At 33.7% G+C, this 9240-nt stretch overlaps 1 pseudogene; it reads right to left on the bottom strand.

Annotated features, from left to right (window-relative positions):
* Positions 1–261: 261 nt before the first annotated feature.
* On the bottom strand, positions 262–380 carry LOC112469641 (annotated as a pseudogene).
* Between the last annotated feature and the right edge of the window lie 8860 nt (positions 381–9240).

Here is a 9240-nt window from a genome sequence, read left to right as displayed (position 1 = left end):
CAAGAAGAAAAAAACACTGAGAGCATAAACCTCAGTAGTTGACTATATGATTACAGACTAGTGTGGCATTTTTTTTTGATTTTATAGTTAGAAGCATTAGTTTTTATGTTTGTGTGTCCCCTATAGGATTTTACTGATATATACTTTTATGTGATATCTTTTATTATTTATTTAATTATTTTTTTGGTGCGGCAACCCTTGGTTGACCTCACAGATTGCAAGGACCTTGTCAGCTTACAATCCCTTATTTTTTATTTTTTATGCCTACAGCACCTGGACTTCCTAGGTGGTTTCCCATCCAAGTACTAACCAGGCCTGACCCTGCTTAGCTTCCGAGATCAGACGGGATTGGGCCTGTTCAGGGTGGCATGGCCGTAGATTATGTGATGTATTTTATATTTCTATTTGCATTCTCTTTTGTAAACAGTGAAAAGGTAGTTTATTTTCAAATCCTAGCCAAGCACTGACTTGAAGGAAAGGAGGAAGAGAGGCAGGGAGAGAGAGAGGGAGAGAGGGAGGGAGGGAGGGAGGGAGACAAAGACCTTTTATAAAGTTTTAATTTTTCTTAGAGAACCTATAAGTAGTCTTCTGTTTGTTTCTCTTCTATGGCAAACTGTTTCTGACTGGAGCAAATTAAAGGATATTTAAAAGTAGTAGATACCTGGGGGGAAAAACTAGTTTCCATAATTACTATAAGCTAGAGCCAGGACAAAATATGTCCAGCTGCTACTAAGGTGATTAACTTTCCAAGTTAGATACAGAAACAGACATAGATATATAAACACATATATACACATACATATCCATCTGTGTTTATGTATGAAACATTTACAGCAGGTGTATATCAAACAAAGCTTGCACCCAAAATACTAGATTCATCTCTAGTCATGAAAATTGCAAAATTTGTATACTTTTAACATTAAATTTAAGATTGCATGTGATGGATTTACTGTGATATAACACGATATTCTGAGATAGAACATAAAATCTTTCCTTTTTGATCTAAAGTCTATCAGCATTATGGCCATAGATAAAACAGAGGCGTTGCAACAGAGAACCTCAATGATTGTATTTTGCCATAATGTCATGAATGTTAATGATCATTTTGTGGCAATAGCTACACTACTATATGAGAGCAATTATGTCATTTAATAGAAAGCATACATAGTACTAAAATACCTTACTTTAAAAAAAAAATGAAGAGTTTTCTGCACTACCTGACTTGATTATAGCAATCCTCAGGCTCACACATGAAATCTGAGTTGGCTATTGATAACATCAGGTTCAAAAGCTTGAACCTGGATGACGTTTTGCAGATCCACCACCTGCCACTCATGCTTTCCAACACCTTTGTTCAAACTTGCTTGAAAGAATCTCATATACTTTAATCCTCAAAACACTGAAAAATGTTTTGTGCCACAGGCGTTAAATTTGTAAACTTTTTTTAACCTCTCTATTAAATACCAGGAATTTTAGTCTGATTCTGACAGTGACCTGTGTAAAGATTTTAATGCTCATTTAATGCACACATTTTTTTGTGTTCCATTGCTGGTGCTTGCTCACTGTTGGTAAATGCCAAATGCATCTGGGGGAAGAGTTTTGAAAACAATTCGACAGCATGAAAAGTTCCAACAATAAAACAGAACTCTTTACATTGCAAAGCCAAACAAATAACTTGGGCACGTGTAATTGAATAAATCCTGAGCTTCCGTGCAGATGGCTGTTTTTATTATCTATGCCGGGATCTGCTGAAGGTTCTTCACATCCTGTGTGTGTGTAAGCATGTGAGTGTGTGTATAGGGCTTATTTTATATGAGATTTGGCATATTTCATGTGGCAGGCTGTTGAAAAATGAATAAAGACAGGAGAAAAAAGGCAATGTACATCCCATTGGTAATGAAGGCGAGCCAGGTTGCTGCCTGCCATGTGCCAGTTCTCGAGGATTGCCCACGGGCTCCCAAGATCATTTCTTTGCCCCTAGATTTTCATGTCGAATTATCACTCACAATCTCTAAATGAACATGCCTCTTATTTTATTTAAGACACATTGGGCACTTGTGTTTGACTTCCTGCTAGGCAATGCAATATTTAATGTACACTACATACACAACTGGGAAAAAATAATGTCCATATAAGCATAATTTTGAATTTTTTTTTCTATTTTTGCAAAGGGATATCTCTGCCCTAAGCTTTCAAGAGGCAGACATCAAGTGAAAAGAATTTGTTCTGTGCTGATTTTGCCTGAGAAACTGACCATAAAGGTCTATAAGGATTCATCGGGAGATTTAATCTATGGCCTCATGGCTTTGGCCTGAGGCAAAGCTGGGGGCAAAGAACTTTTCATGTGGGGGGTAACAAATAAAGCAGGAACTCATCATGCCTGGATTCTCACAGTTGCTCTAACTGGTACCAAGAAGCCTCTCTCCCTAAGACGTGGCTTGTCTGTTCCCATGTTCCCGTTAAAACTGAAACAAGCAGCATCATAACTTATTTGTGACCTACTTAGGAGAAATTCAGATTTGTCTACAATAGCCAAAAGAAATACAGGTTGAGAATAACGAAAATACTTTCTTTCAATATGGTAGCCAAAAGGAATATAGGTTGAGATGAACAAAATAACTTTTTCTTAACATGTGAATGTCACACTTGGCTCACATGACCACCTCCCTTTTTATGTGGTTATGTGGTTTTGTTTTGGTTTTTTTTCCACTTTATTTTAAATGTTTGGTCAAGAGGTAGTACTTTATATAATTTAGTAATAATTTTATAAATAAAAGATTTGCATATCTAGATAATGAAGTCCCATCTCTTTATTTCTTCAGTTCCATCAAGAACTGTATAAAGAAACTGCTAGGCGGCTTATTGGTTAAGTGCTTCATAACGTCTGACCCAAAGGATCCTCTTGTCAGAATACAGGCCTATCGATAATTAATAGTGTTTTAAACTTTTAATCTCCAGCTTTAATCTCCAACGACATTTTTTTTAAGGCTCTAATTATGACTGTAACTACCTGCAAAATGGAGTAAATGGGTACCTGACAAAGTTCCAGAAAATGCTGTGAGTTATGGAATTGGTGATAGTACCTTACTCTGTTTCCTGGGCTCTTTTTGTCTTTCTGTATTTCTGGCCCCACCCTCTGACTTCCATTGCCCCATTTTCTAAGAGAACAATGCATTTAATAAAAATGGTGTGAGTATGCAAGCATTTAACACAATAAATTCTCAAATATAATCTTTTTTGTAAAATTATGTACTCCATATCAAAGCCTATATTTTTAGAAGGAAAAACAAATTCCAAGAAAGCAATAATTGAAAAATGGTCTACTGTCACTGTAAATAGACTAACTAAGATAGTGTCAACGATAGGCTAGGAAACTAGCTCTCTGCAAACCTGAATCTGAATGCTAAAACACATGTGGTATCCCATAACTTTATTATTGAAAATGTTTTTTTTCTAGGAAGGAAACTTCAGGTGTTGTGTGAAATTATATCAAGTGCTACTAAATTCATTATAAATTAAATGTAGACTTTAAACATTTCAGTCTCCAACAGGCAGAGAGAGATATAAAACTGAAAAGAGTGAAGATATGTGTACAATAATGGCTTATTACCTATACCTGAAGGGTTGCTCTGCCTCAAATGCTGTTAATTTGGAGGAATTAATATAGTCAGTCTTAGGAGTTTAAGTCTATAGCTCTAGCTCTAAATACAACAGACAGGTTTGGCTCAGTTCCAGCTCAAATACTACTATTACTACTAATACTACTATTCAGCTCAATTACAATCAGGCCACTTTAACTACCATTCCATAGGATACAAATAGTACAAAAAATAGTACACTGGGCAAGTCAGTCATAAAATGAGAGAGTCATTTGCATGTTTTAGTAAAACGATTATTAAATATTCTTATGGAAGGTTGCTATTTTCGTAATTTCACCTTTGATATAGATCATTGTAAAATGGGGCAGGAGGTCGGTTGGAACTGAAGGAAAGATCATGCAGTTTGGATATTACAAACATCCTCTATAATTTTCCCCAAAATTATATAAACTTCCAAACATACAGAAAAGTCGAAAGCATTGTATAACAATTACCCATATGTCCACCACTGATATTCTACAATTAACATTTTGCTATTTTGATGTACTACATATCTATTCATTAATCTATCTATTATCTATCAATTCATTTACTATTTTGATGTTATTCAAAGTTAGCTGCAGACATAGTATACATCACAACTAAACATTGCAGCATGCATATCATTAACTAGGGTTTAATCTATGTTTAAGTTTCTTTTTTTAGGTAAAATTTACATACCATCAATTGCACAAATCTTAAGTGTACCTTTCCAAAAGTTTTGAAAATTCATACATCTGCATAACCCTAAGTCCTATCAAGATACAGAAAATTAACCTAATTCCAGAAAGCTCTCACGTCCCTTCCAGTCAATCTTCACTGCTAACACTTGCAGAAGCAACTGCTATGCTGAAATTATTTTCACCATATATACGTTTTGCTTATTCTAAAAGTTCATTATAAATGAATTCCATGATATGCACTCTTTGTATAAGGCTTTCTTTACACCAAATGATGTTTTTAAGAAGGATTTGTACGTTTTGGTGCTCGAATCAGTTGTTTATTCTCTCCGATGCTGAAAAGTATTTTCATTGTATGAATATATCACAATTTGTTTTTTCATTCTCTTGTTGATGAATATTGGACTGTTTCCAGTTTTTTTTTTCTATTATGAATAAAGCTACAATGAACATGCTTGTGCAAGACTTTTGTTAATACATACATATATTTATTTAGGGTGAGTATCGAGAAGTAAAATTTCTGGGTCACAGAGTAGGCATATGTTTAGTTTTATATTAAATTGCTAGAGATTTTTCCAAAGTGGTTGTACCATTTAAACTTCCACCAAGTGTATGAGAGCACTAGTTACTCCTTGCTATTTTCAGCCATTCTTGTTGGGACATAATAGGAATTTCATTGTGATTTTATTTTCACTTTCCTGATGCCTAATGATAGGGAGAATTTTTCATGTTCTTACTGGTCTTTCATATATCTTTATTTGGGGAAGGTCTAGCCAAATCTTTTGCCTGTTTTAAACTAGGTTGATTACACTGTTATTATTGAGTTGTGTGTGTGTATGTGTGTGCGTATGTATATGCATATATGCATATATACATATATATATATGTCACAGATAGAAATTCTTCATCAGTCATATGTTTTTAAAATATTTTCTCCCAGTCTTTGGCTTGCCTGTTTTCTTCCTGATGACTTTTGATGAGCAGAAATTTCTAATTTTGATAGTCTAACTTTTTAAAAATGATTATTTTTTGTGCTTAAAAAGATTTGCCTGACAACAGGACACACAGATTTTTATTTAATGTTGTCCTTCAGAAGTTTATAACTTGAGTTTTCGTTTAAGTCTATGATCCACCTCAAACATAATTTATTATGTTTGGTTAGAGATAAGGATAGAGATTGGTCTCTCGCTATGTCTCTCTGTTCCACTCTCTTGATAGAAAAATACATATAGATAATCCCAGAATAACTATGTGTAGTAAAGTTATTATTAGTAGGTTATTATTTTTCCACATAATGTAGCCAATTGTTAAAAGTTAATTGACCATATTTATGTAAGTTTTGTCCTTGACTTTCTATTTTGTTTTGTTGATTTATATGTGTACCCTTTCATTAACACCATACTGTCTCATTTAACTTAATTTTAGGCAGTCTTGAAATAAAATAGGGCATATCTTTCAACTTTGTTTTTTAAAATTTGTTTTGCTTATTGTAACCCTTTAAGTTAAATTTCCATATATTTAGCAAGAGATAGAGAATGCAGAGTTTACTTTCTCAGCTACTTGTCCTGCTAGGTTATAGTTTGATACTAATACTTTCCTTTTTCAAAATCATAGTTCCTTTTGGTTAGTCATCTCTTACAGCTACAGCTACATTGATTTTGTATTAGGGACAGTCCTCCAGCTCTTGCTCCTTCAGGCCAAGAACTGGTAACAATTCATTGCTGCTATTTAACTAGGGTATTTTACCTTCCCTTGTTGATTATTTTAAATTTTATCCATGCCTTTCAAAATTGCCCCTTCATTAAATGTTCAATATAGTTCTTTTTCAACCACTATATTTACGTATGCCAAATCTTTATAAGACTAGCTCCTTTTAATATTTTCAGCCACAACTTAAATATCACTAGCTCCTCTCACACTTTACCTCATCTTCATGCTACTCAGCATTTTGTTTAATTTCCTCATAACTTATCAGTATTTCTTGTTATTTAGCTGTCTACTTTATGTCAGTTTAGTAACCCATATAGTCAATTCCATGGGGGCATGGATTATATCTATTTTATGCATCACTGTGTAACCAGTGAATAGTAGAATGCTTAACAAATATAAGCCAATCGATAAATATTTACTGAATTGTCAGTACCTTATAATTTTGTAAAATTTTGTGCTGATAGGTTCCACTGAATTCCTATAGTATTAATTAAAGTCATCACTGTCAACAGTGTAGAAGGTGAAAAATTACATAGCAATTATCTTACTTCAAGGGACAACAGGTTAGCTGGGAAGATTAAATGCACTAAGAATGATACAAAATTTTTTCAAGAATTTTCAGATAAAAAATATAGCTTTGTAAAGTAAATTCAAAAAGTATGGTATCACTAAAAAATCTGGCAAATAATACTTTTAAAAATAAAGTTAGGCTTAAAAAATTAATGTATTCTAGCAAATAATTTTTTTTCTACTTTGCAATTTACTTTCCTATATTTAGTGAGAATAATTCTTTTCTACATTGAGTGTTTAGAAAAATGCTTAGAATTCCTTAGGGAATTTAGGAAGACACTAGGATGCCTTTTGAAGCTGCCATTATACCCTCAAAAAGAAATTGAGACTGTACTTCTAATCTCAGGCCTTTGAAGAAAAGCCGCCCTCCCTAAGACCTTCTCTTTGGACTTTAATCATCTCCTGGTAAGTCTTTTCACCTCTAGTTTTCCTTTTACAAATTTTATTAATTACACATTCCATTGCTTAACTAATCTTCTTAAAATACAATATTCTTTATATTTTCTTGTAAAGAAAATAAAGAATCTGAAATTGTTTTTTCTATCTCTTGGATCAAATCTGATATTCCTAAGTATTCAACAGATATTTAAAGTCTTCAACCAACTAATAAAACCAGCTTCTTTATTACCCAATCATGTCCAAGGTCAAACAAGCCAGTCATCCACCATGTGCCATATGCACATTCTGCTATTGTCTTTTTCATACAGCATTTTATCACACCTTGTCCTACGCATTCCTACCAGAAAGACCTTTCCTTTTTTTCCTGCTAAACAAAGTTTTAAAATTTCTTTCAGATCATAGCTCTCATAATTCAAGTCTTTTTCTATTACTGTAATTTACAATGATCTTTTCATTAGTTCGATATCCTTTAATAATTATTGACAAATGTGTATTGAGTGTCTAAGATATGCAGGACACCAAGCTAGGCCCTGCATGTACAGAGAAGCAGAAGATTCAGTGTCCAAACTCAGGGAGTTTTATGTTCATCTAACATAATAAATGACAATACAGAGACAAAAAGTAACCTTGTAGGTTACTACCTAACTATGCAATTACTTAAAATCTGTCTTAGAATTTTTCTCAAGAAATTTCATATTATCTTTCTTCCCAAATAGATGAACTCTTAAAACATTAGAAATCTCACCTTTTTTTTAATCTGAGATTAAAAACAAAAGTTGTTGAATTAAATAATAACTGATACTTACAAAGGACTTATAATGTGGCAGGTGCTATTCTAAATGCTCTACATATATTAATTCATTTAATCTTCAGAAGACTCTTATCAGGAAGGAAACTGTTAGCATTTCTCAGATAAGAAAACTGAGACCCAGTAAGGTTAAACAACTTGCTTTGGATCAAACAGCTAATTGCACTTAGAGGCAAAGTTGTAATTTGGGCCTAGGTTTTCCACCTCCAGAGACTATACTCTTTACATGGTGCTTTACCTCCATGTAGATTCCCTGTCTATGCCTCATACACCTTTGGATTCAATTGCTAAAATAAAGAAGGCTCTACTTTGAAAGCAGGAGCTCTGCCTAGAACGACAGGGAGGCTACTGAAACTCAAGAGAGAAACATAGCTGAATTGGAAGTTCAGACAGTCTCCAACCCCAGTCAGGTGTCCTATGCTTGGCAATCACATGGCTCCTCCTTTCCTTGCCAATTTACTGTAATTCTGCAGGGACTTCTGATGTGCATCAACACCACTTTCATAGGACCTTCTCCTCAAGGAGAAGCCTGGTAGGGAAGGAAACTCAGCAAATAAAACCAATTCCATTGACTATGATAATCAATATAGACTATTTTCCTTTTCTTCCTTGCTAAAAAATTATGATTTTATTTGAGAAGGCAATGTCACAAGCTAAAAAAAAAATAATAATGTTTTCCAAGTTTCTTGGGAAAAAACAAATGGCTATGGAGACTTAGGTCCAGAGATATAAGTGAAAGTATATCAAATATATATATGTATGTGTGTATATATGTGTGTGTGTGTGTGTGTGTGTGTGTGTGTGTGTGTATGTATGTATGTATATAGTGTACTAGACTCCTAGAAAAAGCTACTGCCTTCTTTTCAAAATGGATTGTTTCAGATGGCACAGGTATTTTTGCCCCTTGTTCTTCCCCTTCTTCCTGCCTGGGATGCAGATATAGTGACCACTGGTACAGTAGCTTATTCTGTAACCATAATCTAAGTATCACAAGCTCAGATCAATGGAATGAGAAGGAGAAAAAAACTAGTTGCCTGAATTCTCCAGTCTCCCTATTAAATGAGGTAAATTAACCCCTGGTTAAGCAACTGTGTTGAGGATTCTGCTTACATGCAGCTTAACGCAATCTTAAATGATAAACTTATTATATAAGTTTGATTCATAGACACAAGTTCATTCAGTTTTGAAAAAAAAATAACTAAAGGTGTTAATAAAACCCCTTTAGCTACTCATTCACTGTATGTGGACTTTTTTTTAATGAGAAAACTAATAAAACTTCCACTTGCTTTTTTTTTCAAAAGGAACAAATGTTTTGTTGCCATTATTATCAGGGTAAAATAAAACAAAAGACAATTAAATGGAGGCTCTCACTATATCTGAGCCAGTATTTTTGAAGCTCAAGACAATTTTACTTTAGGACAGAAAGTTCACATTA

The sequence above is a fragment of the Pteropus alecto genome, unplaced genomic scaffold (assembly GCF_000325575.1).
Source record: "Pteropus alecto unplaced genomic scaffold, ASM32557v1 scaffold86, whole genome shotgun sequence".
In the NCBI taxonomy this organism is placed as follows: domain Eukaryota; kingdom Metazoa; phylum Chordata; class Mammalia; order Chiroptera; family Pteropodidae; genus Pteropus; species Pteropus alecto.
This window is presented reverse-complemented; position numbering and strand designations above follow the sequence as displayed.